Below are 16,600 nucleotides of genomic sequence, written 5' to 3'. Positions count from 1 at the left end.
AATTCTTAAATTCTATAAATTAGAGCAAAGATGTAAAGTTATGTGAGTTTCCTCTAGAGGGTTGTAATTGGACTCTCCCCTAGCGGGTTGCACCTAAGGACCAAAATGCCAAATCTCATTCAATGATCTTGTGTATCTAGAAATCATGATTCTTATTGAAATATGAGAATTTTTTTCTAAATTTTACATTTGTTGAGAAAATTGATCAACAAAGAATCACCTGGAATAAAGAACTAATGTTATTTTACACTCTTCTTTCTTATTCTAGCCCCTTTATAGGTTATTTTTGCACAATGAGGCATCAAATTGTTTCTTGATCTGCTAACTTTATCTCACAAAACTGTATTAGAGCAATAAGATATTTGGAATTTGTGAGATTGGAGACCAAAGAAGATCTGTGTCAGAGAGCTAAGGATGAGACTGAGAAAGTTTGGCATGCTCAGGAAATAGTTTTTATCAATAGAAGCCAAGTTTAGTTAAGTGAAGCACTTGTAGGGTATATGATACCCAACATTAGTGTGTTATGTATTCTTTTGACAGGTTATACATATTATTTGGAAAATATTTATAAAAACTCGCTATAACTATTGGAAAGTGAAATAAGAGTATATTTCGTCATTGTTCAGAATACCTAAAAAGGAGCTACCCTTTTTGGATCAAAATCAAGGCTTCAAATTTTCATACAACTTGATGGGGTTGGATGAGGTTCCCTCCAATGTAGGAGTTTGTTCCTTGGCTGTAACTAGAGCTTGTTGGTCTGTTTCTCTACCTAGAACCATTATTTCCAAATTAAACAATCTTGCATACTGCACCAATTTTCTTATATAGAAATTTCAAGTCCTAGATGATGGCCTACTATTGTTCACCCTTTCCCTCTACATCCTGTACAACAAGGGATTTTTTAATCATATACACTTCTATCATTTAGAAAACTTGTGTCTCTAGACTAGTAGTTTGGAACTCGAACTAGATATCTCAAAGGTGGGTTCCTCCCTCTTCTTAGTCCTAATTTCCTTCTCCATTCTAGCTATTTCTTGCTTGATGCCTTTGGGAAATCAACTATGTCAGTTCCTTGCTACTTGCATAGCCTCAACTTGAGCCTGGTGATTCTTTGGTTTGGATTTCTATGGTGGTATGCCATTTAACTCTTTCCATACATTATATGAATTTCCTTAAACAAATATCATAATGGAAAGTAACCCTTAAAATAGGAACACCCAAAAAATAGTTAGAAGCTAATTAACTCATGACAAACAAAAAACATATTGCCATAGTATTTAGCTTGAACTCTCAAGGAAATAACCAGAACCTATTCATATAATATTGATTATTTTTTTTGCCATCCTATGGTATTTTTTTCTTCTCAATAGAGATCTCACCATGCTTGCTTATGCTTTAGCTAAAAAGATAAGGTTTGGCTTGCATGAAAAAATTGAAGGTTCCTTCAACACCATAAAAAGATGGAGTCCCATGAGGGTTAATGATCTTTACAGGGAGTTTTCCTTTCAGACCTCTTAAATACTGCTAATTAAACATAATTACATTCCATATCAAGATAATTTTGTACTGTGAAGTGTATCCTATCATAGATAGTCATGTTTACTAATAGATGGTTGAATTTTAAGTAGGAGGAACTTACTATTGTGGATTCCTTATCTAGATTTTCACTAGGATAAATATCCATCTTCAATGAGTAAAACTCTGTAATTATACTTTTTAGCTAAACTAGGACCATGAATGTGAATAGATATTGATAGTGAATGAACATCTCTAAGGAGATGCATGAATGATACCAAGTCAATAGAGGTAATGGGAGATGACCTCCTTGGGTAGACAACAATGTCATTATCAACTTATTTTGGAGTGATAGTGGTGATTTAGTTTTGATTTCTTACAAAAGGATGTCACATGGAAAAATATATTAGAGACAATGACATTACCACCCAAAGACAGGTCTTTCACAGATGTATTTGTGACATAAAGAGGCATAATTCCACACAATTAAGTCACTTTTTTTCTAATATGGTTGACTAAATGGAATTTGTTGGGTCCAGTTATTTCTTGTGAAGCTTATCATTCATTTCATCTATCTTCTTCTAATTCATTTTGTCATGCGCAACCCTTATTTTTCATCTAGACCATCCTTTCTCCTACCTTTGCTATTGCTTGATGATTGCTTTCTTGTCTTGGGATACCACCTCAGTTATAGATGTTGCACCTAGCTTGGATTCATTGGGGTCACCTCAATTGTAGTTTCTCTGATTTCTGTGGTAGGTTTCTTCCCAAAGTCACTATTTTATGCATCTATTGATGTCTTTTTTCAAAGCCTTATCAAGACTTGACTTGTGTAATTGCTCCAATTCATGGGAAAAAAAGGACTTTTTCCTTTTCTTTTTCATAGGATATGGCTTCCTAGAATTAGCCATTTTAGACATAGGCTTCTTCTTCCATCCCCCATTTTTTTGATACTTCTCCCTGCTCCATTCTAATAGAGTTCCAATAAATCTAGGAGAAATAGTGTTAACTTTACTTCATCAAGGAAGACAAAAAATTATAGATGGAAAACTATAGAGTTATAATTTCATCCTCCTATTACATCTTCTGGGTGACAGGGAGGTCGAATTAAGGAGCTTTATCATTCTAAGATTTTGATATAGAAGAAATCACATCTCTTCAATTTTTGGCCTCGATGAATATCCTTTAGAGTCTAGATATTGGGATCCCATCTTTTGAAATCATTTTTTCAAATTTGAAAAGCCAAGTAAACATTTTATCCCCACGGTGGGTTTTATGCTTGGATTTACTAATTAATTTTTGGTGACATTTATCATCCAAACTATTTATTCTTCAATATATATGTGTACTTGTCATTCTAGATTTAAATTCTCTTCCAATTTTTTCTCTTAGGTCACCTCCCAACCTCAATTTGCCTTCAAATTGAGAGTTTAAATACTCTTAGATCTCTGTTCTTAAAACTGGAGATTTTTTATTCTCTGTCCTCTATTCTATTCTTATATTTTTTACTTTAATTCCAAACTCTGGAGGACCACAAATGTCTCTCATAGTTCAGCTTCATACCAACATCAATGACATGATTACATTCTTCAACTACTTCTCCATAGCCTCTAAGTAGGGCCCTACATCTCTACAATGTACCCATAATATGTTTTACTCCTTTAATTGATCCAACATTATGGTAGGTTGGTTCTGCCATCTACCACTGTGAAGGTGCTGAGAGGAAGTTTTCATCATTCTCCTGGAGCTCATACTTATATAGAAGAATGAGGGTGGATCAAAGTTCTCCATGAGATGATACCTATTTCTTATAGGCTTTGGTAATAAATTATGGATCGTGAGAACACATAGGGTGGTATGTAATTTTTCCTTGCAAACCCTTCAACTCTTTTACGTCAAGTGACATTCACCTGATTTGGGATAATATAATTTTAATAATTACTGGTAGCTTCATCCTCTCCTAAAGTTTGAGGAGTGAGGGATGGATGGATGGAGTTGATAATTCATGGCTTAAGATGAATTGGAGAGGATGACCAGTTGGATCTCCCACCAATGCCTCTTGAATGATTTTTATCAGCTCTAATAATTTTAAGGTTCTCCCTCTCAGTGGCTTTATTAACTATCCAATCTACAATTTTATTGGTTGACCTTCTACTATGGCCAAAAGAGATGTTCATCCTAGCCTTATCTTGTTCAAGTTAGGTTATCCTATTTTTTATAAACTAATCACTTTAGTTTCCCATGGATTTGCCTACCAGAATGTCAATGAGTAATTTGGAGCCCCATTCAACCTCTACTGAATAGATTCTATTCCTGATGAAAAGTTGAATTCTTTCTATTGAAGCTTCATCTTTTTTACATTTATATGTTTATGCCACAATGTCCTTAGTAGTTTATCCTTTCACAGATAGTGCTAAAGATTATTGATGTAATCCTTACTGTGTACGTTTGGAGAGATGGAAATTCAATCACATCCACCTTAGTTGCATTAAGAAAGAGTTGAGGTCCATGCTAATAGCCTGGACATGGGTGGGCATTGTAGTCTTTGTATGTACACGTGTTGGGACATTAAATATAGACAATGCATTGACGGCATGAATATGACGTTTGCACACACCCATTTAGATTTGGGTTTGATATTGACCTGGGGGTTCCTAAGCTTGAGGATCCATCAAATGCACACAAATCACTGAGTTCTGAAATATTGAAATAGGGGATATGCAACTTCAAGCTTCACAAATTGGGAAGTGAGTCTCAGACCCGGGTCTATATAGATTTGTGCTCGATGCAGGGGTAGTAGAGCATGACGCACATCATGAGGAACTAGGAATGGATTTTGGAACCAAATGGCAAGAAGAGAAATTACAACAAGACCATGAACCAAGATTCCTGTGAATTCTTTGCCACATATAAGTGTAACAAAAGTAGAGCTTAAAGCTTTGAGAAGTCACCCAAATTTTGTTAATTCTTCTAGTGCACCTGAAGAAGTTATTTTATAATGTGTTAATGTTTTGATAAAAGTTAGCTCAAAATCAATTAAGGCTTGCTCCCTTATTTTTTTGTAATGAAACATCACTTCTTATAGTCTTCTTCAACGATGAGTGCCCTAAGATTTTTTTTGATCTCGATGCTCATAAGATTTGGGATATGTTTTCACATACCACATTTCTTTCAGGGGCTATGTCACTAGGCTCCATTAAAAAATTCTTAAAAAACCCATGTCCTTACATATTTGTCCTTTAATCACACTGTTGTTTTCCTTGATAATTTGGGAGATTCTATTATGGATTCTTCTGCTTTGGGCGGCTTTGTGAAGAACTTTTTTTTTCTCTCCCCTTTCTTGAGATACATAATTCTTGATTTCTGCCTCCAAAAATCTTCCTCCCTTTGATATATATTGTCTGATTTTACTTTAGAGCATTTTTTTAATCTAGCAAACCTTATTTTCTTCTATTTTTTCATGGATTTATCTCAACCTCGGGTTCTACTTTTTTGTTGTAGATCTTTCCGAAAGTCTGCTTATTCCCTTATTTTAAGATTCTAATGGCTTTTATGCAGTTTTTTTTTTTTTAATCCCATGAACAATATTATTATTTCCTCATCCCACCATTCCCGCATTTTTATTTTCCAAATCAGGTTGGGTGAACTACATATTCACAAACTTGAAAACATTTTTTTTTTTTTTCCCCTGAGATGGTAATGCTTCCTTTAGATTAAAAGATTCAACTTTAAATTTATAATCATGCCAATCTTCACTTATTTGTAATCTATTCAATCATTCCAACACAAAACATTACCCTTTTCTTATGTTATTCCTTAACATTCTTTGGTTCCGCATCTACTGAGGAATTTGTATTTAATGGAATCTTCTAATAATGAGTTATTTTTTCTTGTCAACCCTCCTTTTTTTATGAGCACCCCTAATAAATTTCATGCCAAGGTCCATGGTAGGTTTGGGATATTTTCCCTTTCCATTGCAAGAAGTTGCTATCACTTGGCTCCTAGAAGCACCAAATTAGGTCCATACACATTTGTCACATAGAAACTAAGATACCACACTCTAGAGAAAGATAAGGTGGTGTGATCCAAAACCTTCCTTGGAGATAACCTCTATGTTACACCTAGGACTCATCCATATTGATATTCCACTCGATTGCCTAGCCAATTTTTGTATATTCATGTTGCCTATCCGCACACATAACATTTCACAATATCCATTCTAAGTTCTAGTAGTTTTTTTTTCCCCTGGGAAAAAGTCGTAATTTTCATTAAGGTTAAGAAAATTACATTTTGCAGATGCCGAAGCATATCCATATGCAGGCTTTTGCCTGTCGAGTTCATTTTTTAAACTGCTATAAACAAAATCTCCACGCAGGGAGCATCAAAAATAAGTCAAAACTATGTTCAAAATTATGGCTGGCTCTTCGCAGAGAGCAATATATACTGCTGAAAATAAAACAAAAAGATGTACTGTTCTGCTGTATCTACATACTGGAATAAGCAAAAAACTGCATGTGTATATAGGCTTTATAGCCCATCATTCCAAATGTTCATCAAAAGGCCGATGATAGTACTGATAAAAAGTGTCGCCAACTTCCTCTTGGATCCACCAATCTTCACCTATTCTGTGCGCTGCCTCTTTGGAGAGCTGGTCTGCAGTGGTGTTTTGTTCCCTGTAGATATGATGACAAACAAAAGATTCAAATGATGTGATCAATCTCTTTGCTTCGTAAGTTCTAGTAGTTTTGTTTCATGAATAACTACAATATCAGGCTTTTCTAAATGAACCTTTCCCTTATGGATTCTTTTCAATTCAGTGCCTATGTGATAGATATTCCAAGTCAGAATCTTAACAACAAGACCACCAAATAAATCTTTTTAATCGGAGTTAGAAAACATGTTGAATTTTTGCGGGAAACTTTGGGACCTCCCTTAGAGTTTGGAAGTGTTAATTTAAAACTAATTTTTGAAAGACTGGAATCATTGGAAATACCGATTGGATAAGAATCAATATCTTTGTCATACATAGACTTTTGTTTATCTATGGATCCAACATGAGTATGATATTATCAACAATTTGTGCCCACTCCCATGTTCTACAATTTGTTAGAGGGGAAAACTAAGATATATTGTTGGCAAATCATTTTTTTTAGAAACCCATAATTTCATCAATCTTTATCTAAATTATTTGATTGGCTATGATCCTAAAAACCTTTTATTTTATAAGACTTTATCTTTTGACCATATGTATATTTGAAAGTCTACAGAATTCTTAGTATGTTTCTTGCCTCCCAAAAAATTATCTTCTCTTGGTAGTAGGGTATATCCATGAATTGAGCATGAGTCATGGGCTTTATTTTGGAGGAAACCTTAAAGGCTTAACTCTCCCTAGTTCTCTTGCTTTTGTGATAAGGCCTTTCCCATGGCTTCTATAAATATTAGAAACAAAGAAGGATAATGGAAAATCATGGTTTAGACTTCTTGATTGCTTCAAATATTTGTAAGGGCCTCCATTTACGAGAACATTAAAAGATCTAGTTGATAAGTACTCAAGTACCCAATTCACCCACTCTAAATAGAAATCAAATTTTAGCAAATTTTCCCTTAGAAAATCCCACTTCTATGTCAGATGCCTTGACCAGGTCCATTTTCAATAACAGGTCACTTTCTTTCTTAACCTTGATAGAATGGGTGGATTCTTGTACCGGAAACAGATTGTCTGCGATTTCCTCCTTGCAACAAAACCTCCCTTATACTCCAATATCAAACTGCTTAGAATTGGATTCAGCCTTGTTTCTATCATCTTTATGATGGTTTTATATGTGATGTGTTACACATAGAAATGGCCTAAAAGAGTAAAGTTTTATTGTCGTTTCTTTGTATTCACTGTGTAGTGGGTCTCTAACACCCAAAAAATGTGAAAGCGTTGGTGTTTGGGGGTTTAGATGTATTTATTTCAGGAAATTTAGGATATAATGATTGTAGTCTATGTATAAGGGGACAAACTTGCCTCTATGTAACAAAGATAGAGAGATAATGTGCTCAGAGGGGCCTTAGTATGCCTGTGGCATTAATCATTGGCTGGAAATAATGGTTTGACCTATATGTTGCATTAAATATTAGAGGAGGAGCTAATAAATAAAGAGATTGTGTTTATGATGCCACAGGTTGTGTATTCATGTTCATTGATGATCTGCTAGAATTAGGTGTTAAATATCTCTTGATTCCTCCAATTATAATGTTGTGTGCCAAAGTGTATTTCTTAGTTGCTAATAACACTTTTTCATATCTTGAGAGTATTATTGGACTTACCTGTGGGCTAGAAAAAGGTGTGTAAATCTACACATTTTCAGATATGTGTCTGTAGAAGCTAGAGGATCCACACCCATTTGGAGTTAGCTCTAAATTTGTGTATTGTACAGTCAGAAAAACTGCATCAGTTTTGATATTAGAGCAACCCCAAAAACATCCCCGAGGAGAATCCATCTGAACTAGGAAAGGAGAATCATGAGGAATGTTGGACATAGAATGATGCAGATGAATCATTGTGAAGATGAATGGAATCAAAGCCCAATTCCAATAGGATGAATAAGAAGATGAACAATAGAATGTGAGAATCCCTGTTGGAGGTGTTTATCCCACATAAAGTTAGCATCCTTGGGCTCATGTAATTAGTATCAAAATATTATCTTCTGATTTGAATTTCTCATTGTTTAGTTAATTTTCTTAGTAGGAGTAATAAACAAGTTGCCTCTGCTACAAAACTTTTTTGGATCCATGCATTTCCACAAAAATCACATGTTGCTATAGAATTGACACACAGTTATAGAATTGCTAAAGACAAATGCATGGGAATTAATTGAGACAGTCAAAGGGAGATTCACCATGCACTACCCCTGGGAATTCATTGAGACAACTCAGGAGGAGGTGAAGTGCCACTGAGTGTTAGTTTTTGGTAGCATCGAAATTGCTCTAGCCTTGAAATTTGGCGGAGAGGCTAAGGCACATGAGTTCCAAAGAATCCAGAAACCATTTAGTGAAATTCCACCCGGATTGTATTTTATTAAAATAATTAATATTTTTAATGGGGTCCCTAAGTCTAAACTTAGGGAAATTAAAATATTAATGGGTATTGATCAAAATATGGGTGAGAATGATCTAGAAGGCAGATCAAGTCATGTTTTAATCTTACCCATTTATTAGAGACTTAATCTCGGCTGTTGAAGACTCAACAGGAAAAGTATAAAATGGAGGCTTGGGGTTAATTTGGAAACACACATAGAGAGAATGAGGAAATCGATTTTATGAGGTGAGAAGTTCTCAGGAGGGAAATCGATTGGGGAGATCTTGTAGCTGAGGGCAGTGAAAATCCAGGAGAAGGAATTTCTAGAGAATACTGACAGAGAGGCGAAGAGAGCTTGCAGAGAGGTAGCGCAGAAGCCAGAACTACCAGGAACTACCAGAATAGTCAGGATAGCCAACGCAGAGAGCAGAGAAGTTGACATAGGGTTGATGCAGAATCCAGAACTGTCAAAACAACCGAAACTATTGGTAATCAGAATAGCTGAGAGAGATGACCCAGAGACAATGTAGTAGCTAGGAGAGCTGATGCAGAAAAGCTTCCTATAACTTAGAATTTGGAACTGTCGAGAACTATCGGAACGACCGGGAAATGTCAGGAACTATTGAGAACTATCAGAATTGCCGGAACTATCGAGAATTGCCAGGAACTTCTGGAAAAACTGGGAGAGCTTATGCAGAGGGAAGAGAAGGTGACACAGGGCTTCTACAGAGCCAACACAAAAATAGTCAGGGTTAGCTAGTTTTGTGCTAGATCAGCGGAAATTATGCCAGGTGAAGTGAGGTAAAATTCACTCAGACTTTCTGCCTGTATTTTTCTCTGTAAATGATTGCTAGAGGAGCATCCTAGATTTGTATTTAGATCTTTCTCCTGCATAATAATAAACCATCAGAACTGCTGCACCGGTTTTCCCGCATTGGGTTTTCCGGGGACTGTTGTGTCCAAAAATAAGTGTGTCCTATGTATCTTTTTCTTTGCTCATTTTTGTTTCATGTATTCAAATATCAAATAAGTGTAGGCTGCAAAAGTAATTTTCTTCAGTATTCAAATAATAACTTGATAATGTATATTAAAATCAAGTAGGTGAAGTAGATTCAAATTTGCTGCAGTAGGGGTTCCTTGAGTGTAGGAATTTTCACACTGAGATTGTTGGAATACCATGTGAAATTAACGGTTTGAGGGTTAGTTGTAAATCTAGTGAATTAACTGAAGAGAGCTTAGTTCCAACAATTTGCAATGGGAGAAAAGAAGGTTTAGTTGTAGGTCTACAATAGAAGAAGGTGTTCATCTCCAATAAACTAAAAGAAGAAGAAGAGAATGAATACCATCTCATGTTTAGGGAATTCTAAGACTGATTGGCAGTTTGATCATGCTAGTCTCAAACAGTATGAATTGTGGAGAGACTACAACCTCCAGATTGCATTTCACAAGCCCAAATCGACATATTATTCAATAAGGGGTTAGGTTGTCCTTTTGTTTTATGTTATTTCCATTATTAATTATATCATATTTAGTTTTGTAGCATCTATATATTGTGACTGCTTAAGTACACTACTTTTGTGGTCATTGCACTTTGCGAGTGCCAATATAGTTCTATCGTTGTATTAGGGAATTATAGAACCATATCATGCATCAAGTGGTATTAGAGCAAGGTTTAACTCTGGTTCAAAATTTATAGAATTATTAGAACTAATTCTCTCTTGAAAGTTGGTTTCCACAAGATCAATTCTTGTGCAACTGTGGTAGCAAGGAAACAGGTAGAGGGTTGTTTCAACTTGAATTTACTGGAAGAAGAGTGGTGGGAGGTAGTGTAGAAAGAAAATGAGTTCCTAACAGATATAAATATTCTTCCCTCTTTATCTTTAGGGACTCCACCAACCCTTGCCAACCCAAGGTTACATCTGGTTGCTATGTTAAAGTGAAGTTTAATCATCTCATCCTTAGGAGGGATCTGAGTCACTTGAGGATTTGGAGTATCCTTTCTTTGTTCTCCTTTAATGGGACAATTTTTAATGATTTTTACATTAATAGGTCATTAGCTTATGAAACTAAGAGACTATATAAGTTTCTCATCAAAATGCCTTCATGCATTGTGGTTATCCAGTAGAAAGTTAAAGGTAGCATACAAGATGTTTATTTAGGATAGATAGCAGCTTCATATGTTTCGAACAATCATTTGTTGTCAAACAATATAATACTATATGCTATTGCAAAAACTTCTTTATCATGGAAAATTTCAACTGCAACTTCATACCCTTATTTTTTGTATGAAGCTAGCATAGTATTCATTAAATCTTATCCCTTTTTATGTTGCATGTATATATATTCAAGTATGTAGATGTAGAGCCTGCTTCTATGGCAAGATGTAGAAGTAGTATATAAGAGGGCATAGGAAGCATGTAAAGTGTTTATTTGGAACAAAAAGTAACTTCATATATTCTTGAATCACTTTTTTAAAGATGAGATCGCATTATATACCATGGCACAATGTTATTTATGATGGAAATATCTAATTTTAAATCCACATCCTTCTCATATGAAAGTAGCATAGTATTGCGGTGAATCACTCAGTGGTTTTCGCTTGTTATGTTGTCACCACATGTTGAAGAACTATGTAGAGATTGAGATTGGTTCTATGATAAGGTGTAGAATATATATATATATATATATAATGGGGTATATGGTAGTTCATTTCGTGGGAACCACCCCATCTCATCCCCCCCAAAAAGGAAAAACACCCCTTCCTCCTAGCCATTCGAGATTTGTTAGAGACCTCACTCCAGTGACAGTTTTCTTGGTGGTTGCATTTACAATATGGAAATGGGCCATAATGTAAGTTGTACAAGTTTCTAGAATGAGGGAATGTCAGCGATATGGGTATGAGCATATGGAATATTTAGAGGCTTTGTCTAAATTTCAAGGGAATGGAAGGTTGGAAGTGGCAATCTATATATATATATATATATATATATATATATATATATATATATATATATTTATTTTTTTAAATACAGAAAAAATCCAAAAAATAGGAAAGAAATTAAAAAATACATAGGAACATATCTTTCCCATGTATGTACCTTGTTACATTTTTTTTCCTGAAGGAAAATCGTAATTTCCATTAAGTGTAGTGAAAATTACATTTTTACATATGCACGTTGTGCATGCCAAAATTTTGTTTTGTGATGAAATACTTAGTCATCAAAAAATCTAAATTGGGATTTAATGCCCATATCATGTCCCCATCGCATGAAATGTCCATAGATAAATACATATCAAATTATTACATATTAATAACATTCATGATTACACAAAATATTAGAATATTAATACTTGTGGACAAGTTAGTAATGATGAAAGGCTAGAAGAACCAAGTAAAGAGAAGTCCAAGGCAAGTGGCATTTACAAGTTATTTGATGTTAATAATAGAATTTGAAGAAAAATGAAGGTAAATTGTAAAGGTTTATAAGATTGAAACTGCAGTTAGATTTCACTAGTTTTAATAAGGGAAAAACCTTATCCTTCATATGGCATATCCAATAACAGTTGTTCCACCAACAATAGAAGATTTGGTGGCTAAATTTGTCCGTAACAAAGGAAGAATGCAGGTGGTATCAAGCAATACAAAATGGATAGCAGTACCATTAGATTATTGGTATTCCATAAAGAAGAGTGGCATGATTAGTCAACAATGATGATTTCACTCATTTATATGATCTCATCAGGTGATACTTTATGACTTCATGAATCTATAATACTTCTAAGCGGTCAAAAAGTCCAATGTAGTAGGGAATACCTAATTCCATTCATAAGAAAAATCTTTGCAACACCTTGCAAATGAATATGCAAACAATCAATATGATTTTTTAGTGAGAAATATTCCTAACAAAATATTCCATGAACTGCGCACTAGATTACTTATTCAGTGGAAAGTGTTTTTTCCACACAAACATCACTGTCAACAACAAGCAAAATATTTCTAAAATTATCTGACTAGGAAATGGGAAAACATATGGTAGAATGTTTCCTAGACCTGAAACATTCAGAAAAAAGCACAGTAATACGAGGTACCATGCTAAAAATAAAACTAAATTTAAAAGGAATAATTTAAAGAAAATGTGATTTGAGACGTCCAAAAATGTTAAAAAACAATGCACATTTGTGGCATCAGAAGGAACCTCTTTGGGTAGTAGAGGTGGAGGTGTGATGTGAATAACTATTGTAATGTTTGAGGTACATAGAACAAGTAGAGGTTCAAAATTCTCTAGACATTAAAAAGGGTGAGATCTTGGGTCCCTTCTCATCCTTCCTGTTGGGGAGATCGACAAATACTATTGAGACTAGTTTAATGATGTTGAATCATACATTAGTTTCATAGGTTTTTAGAGCATCGGAGGGATCAAATCCATACAATTCCCCAACAAGGTGCTCCTGACATGTCTGGCTACATCCCAATCCCATAGGAGTGGCCAGAGACCTATTCAAAGTTTCTTCCTTTTGACCACAGATGCTAGGAGTATCCCTTGCTCATACACCCCCCCCAGGATCATACAATCAGATCCACTATTGGCCCGAGGGCACTTTGACAGTGCACCTATACCCAGTTCACCTTCCTTGCCATCAATCATTAGACTCAGGAGCCCCTGACATATCTAGCTCCATTGCAAGACCTTACCATCTCACTCACTCATTCTTTTTTAGCAGGCCATTGATTATTTTGTATTATACCACGGTCTCTTATATATGTGTTGCAACAACATTACCAATAATTTCTTTATCTCTATATGTTATTTTTTGAATTTTTTCTAGGTTATGCACTTGCACTCCTACATTGTAGTCATATTGATTGCACTCTTCTTCAGTTCCATTGACCTACTTTTGTGATTATCAGTAGGAAATTAATAAATTTACTTGCAGGGTTTAGTGACAACAATTGTAGGTAGCATTTAAATGCCCAATAGTGGTGTCACATGTAGGGATATGCAAGTAAGCAGTGTCCAAACTATCCCTAAGGTTGGTAGTTTGCAAGAAGCACCCAAAAGAGTGGTGTGAATCTGAGAATGGAGCAGTTGGAATGTTTTGGATGCTCTCAAAACCATTAGTGGAAATTTTAAAACATTTCATTACTTCTCCGAAGCCCATGGGTATGGGTCCCCTGAAACTTGTAATTAGTTCTTATGTAATCATGGTTGTAAATTTTTAATCCATAATCTGCTTGCATTTTGTAGGGAGTACAATAAATATATCTAATCATAAGTTTTTTTTTTTTTTTTTTCCCATTGTTTCCTTAATTTAGGCCCTCCAATTGTAGGGATGCTAGTATTAAAATTTAATTAGATATGATAGACATCATCTTCCATGCATGTGTGGAATGATTTCATATTTTCCTTACATACATTCTACTTGTGGATATATAGGTCAATTTCTACACTTGGTCATGAGTTCATATGTTAGTGTGTCACTCTCTTAGAACAATTTATAGTGTATCATGTGGATTATGCATTGAAGGCTATGTTGCATAGGGGGGCTTGTCCCTACTTCTAGGATGCGTCCTCTAGATTTTCCCCTCCTTGGGGATTGCAAGGGGAAATTCCCTATTTTGAATGAGACATCTTTGAGGATATGTGATCCTCTCCCACATTGTATAAATACTTATTTCCACAAAATGGGATGTTTGGGAGACGTCTTATGATGGTTTTAGGGGCTTATCTTAGATCCTCTAGATGGTTCTTTCCAAAAACAGAGAGTTTTGGGAGATCTGTTGGGATGGTTCTTAGGACATTTGAATACCCACTATCGAAACTAGTTCCCATTTGGTTCTAATTTTCAAATAAAAATATTCACCCAGTTGTTCTACATTCAAACATGGACAAAGGTTATCTATGCATTGCATGCCTGAATACTATGCAGTATGTTTTTGTAATGATGGCTAATTCCTTCACAGTTTTGACTCCCACGTTTGGTAGGTTTGTGTATCCTATATCAACTCTTTCTTTTGGGAGGGTTATAATATCTATGTAGACAAGATATTTAAGATATATTATCTAAGACTTGTTACTTTATTGAGTTACATTAGATCTATTATCTATGGAAGTTACTTTTATTGACTTATATTATACAACTATGTTCTAGAATCTTTGTTTTTAAATTTTATATTTCTTTAAAATTTTATTTTTTAAAAATATTTTTGGTTGTCCCATTGAAATTTTGGGTTAACTTCTAGCCATCCTTGAAACCCTTCCCCTTGCCCCTATCCCTGAAACACCATGCAAAATAGCCCAAGTTGTTCACAAGTTGTAGGATTTTGTATGCAGTGTATTAATTTCTTCAAAAATTAGAGATTTCCCCCTTTTTCCCACTTATCATTTTAAAGTTGACATCATTTTACTTTCCTCCCTTTATTTTCTCCTTGGCATCACCATGCAAAATTGCTTTAGTTACTAATTTATCTCGCATTTTCCTTACCCCTTTATTTTCCATTCATTCATTTTTTCAAAGTTATGAAGTATAATAAAAGGGATATGGAATTGTATCTCAGGTTCTATTAAAACTGCCATCTTATTTTCTGAGTTTTCCATTTTCACTTAATACCTTCAATAAATGGAAGAACACCTCAATACAATATGTAGGATCAAACTTTAAGGCTTTGTGAAAATGAACCAATTATTTATTCTTTATATTTCATGGATTTTGATGGATTGGGATAGTGGTGGACCATGTTTCTATGCTTTTCCATTTAAGTTGTTTGTTTGTCCCGTTGTTCCTGTTAGTCCTTACAATCTCTTAGGATGAAAAGGAAATCGACAAGGGTAACGCCAAACCACTTCAACTCAGTAGCTAGCCCTACTGAGCATGAGAGGGATCTCTCTGAAATCTCTTACCATTGATATGACTTTAAAGAAAATGAATTTTAGGCAAGATATGTATATTTGTTTTTTTGTTTGTGAAAATTTGGCTTTTTAAAAGGTTTGCTGAACTTAGGGTTTGGAGCCACAAGTAGGTCTAAGCTGTGGGAATACAGGAGCTAGCATAAGAAGGAGCTATATGTCAGAAGACATGGTGTATTTTGATTATTTTTTAGTGTAGTATAGAGTATATAATGTGGAAAAAACTAACGAGCATAAATAAACATGATTTCATTAGCTTAGGAAGACAAAACACATAACCATGAAAACTAGATAATAGAGCTTGTAAAACAAGAATGCTGAGTATTTTATCACAAGGCATTCATAGAAAGAAGAAATATAATGTAGATAAAGATGTTTAGACCATGAGAAAACAAAAAGAATGAAGTAGAAGCACCATGAACTGATTGGGCTAGAGTTACTTGAAAATAGCTGCAACTTGTGTCTGTATTAGCTGAAAGATGATTACAATGCAAGTCTCCTTCACAAAAGTTCAACCCTCTTCTCCTGAAGTGAAATGATACTTATAGACCCCCCTAGACCACTTACCCACCTTAAGGAGCTGAATTCCTTGGTGGAGGAACTAAGTCCAAGATTCTCTCAATCAACAGGTGAGAGTGAGAAGGTGCAACTGAAACACCTCATGAAGAGTTTGATTAGGAGTTTTCTTCTTTTATGAGGCCTAATGAACATAGAAAAACCTATGATATGCATTTATTCATGCCTACATCACCTAGTCTCGTAACTTGTGCCATTACATAGAGAATCTTGACTTTGACCAAGTCAGACTAGAAACTAAATTTTACATAGTGAAATTTTACAATTAAAAACACAGAAAGTGCAGAAGCGCAGTGCGAACTTTGAGCTACTTTTCATGTGCCTTCTAGGGGTCAACATGCAAATATGAGAGAATGGTCAACTAGACCTTCATGTCTAATTTCCAGAACAGTTTTAATTTCTAAATTTGGAGCTCTGGAAGACCTTCAAAAATCCATTTTCCCAAGGTCACTCTAGAAGCGCAGTGCCTGTCAAAAAATGGTCTAGAATGCTAGTTTTTTGCCACTTTTTTGCCTTTTTCTCCCAAACTAAGCCACCTCTC

Source organism: Pinus tabuliformis, chromosome 3_2, assembly GCF_031772625.1.
Source record: "Pinus tabuliformis cultivar Carrire ecotype Pingquan chromosome 3_2, CPIR1, whole genome shotgun sequence".
Classification (NCBI taxonomy): domain Eukaryota; kingdom Viridiplantae; phylum Streptophyta; class Pinopsida; order Pinales; family Pinaceae; genus Pinus; species Pinus tabuliformis.
Note: the sequence above shows the minus strand (reverse complement) of the source record.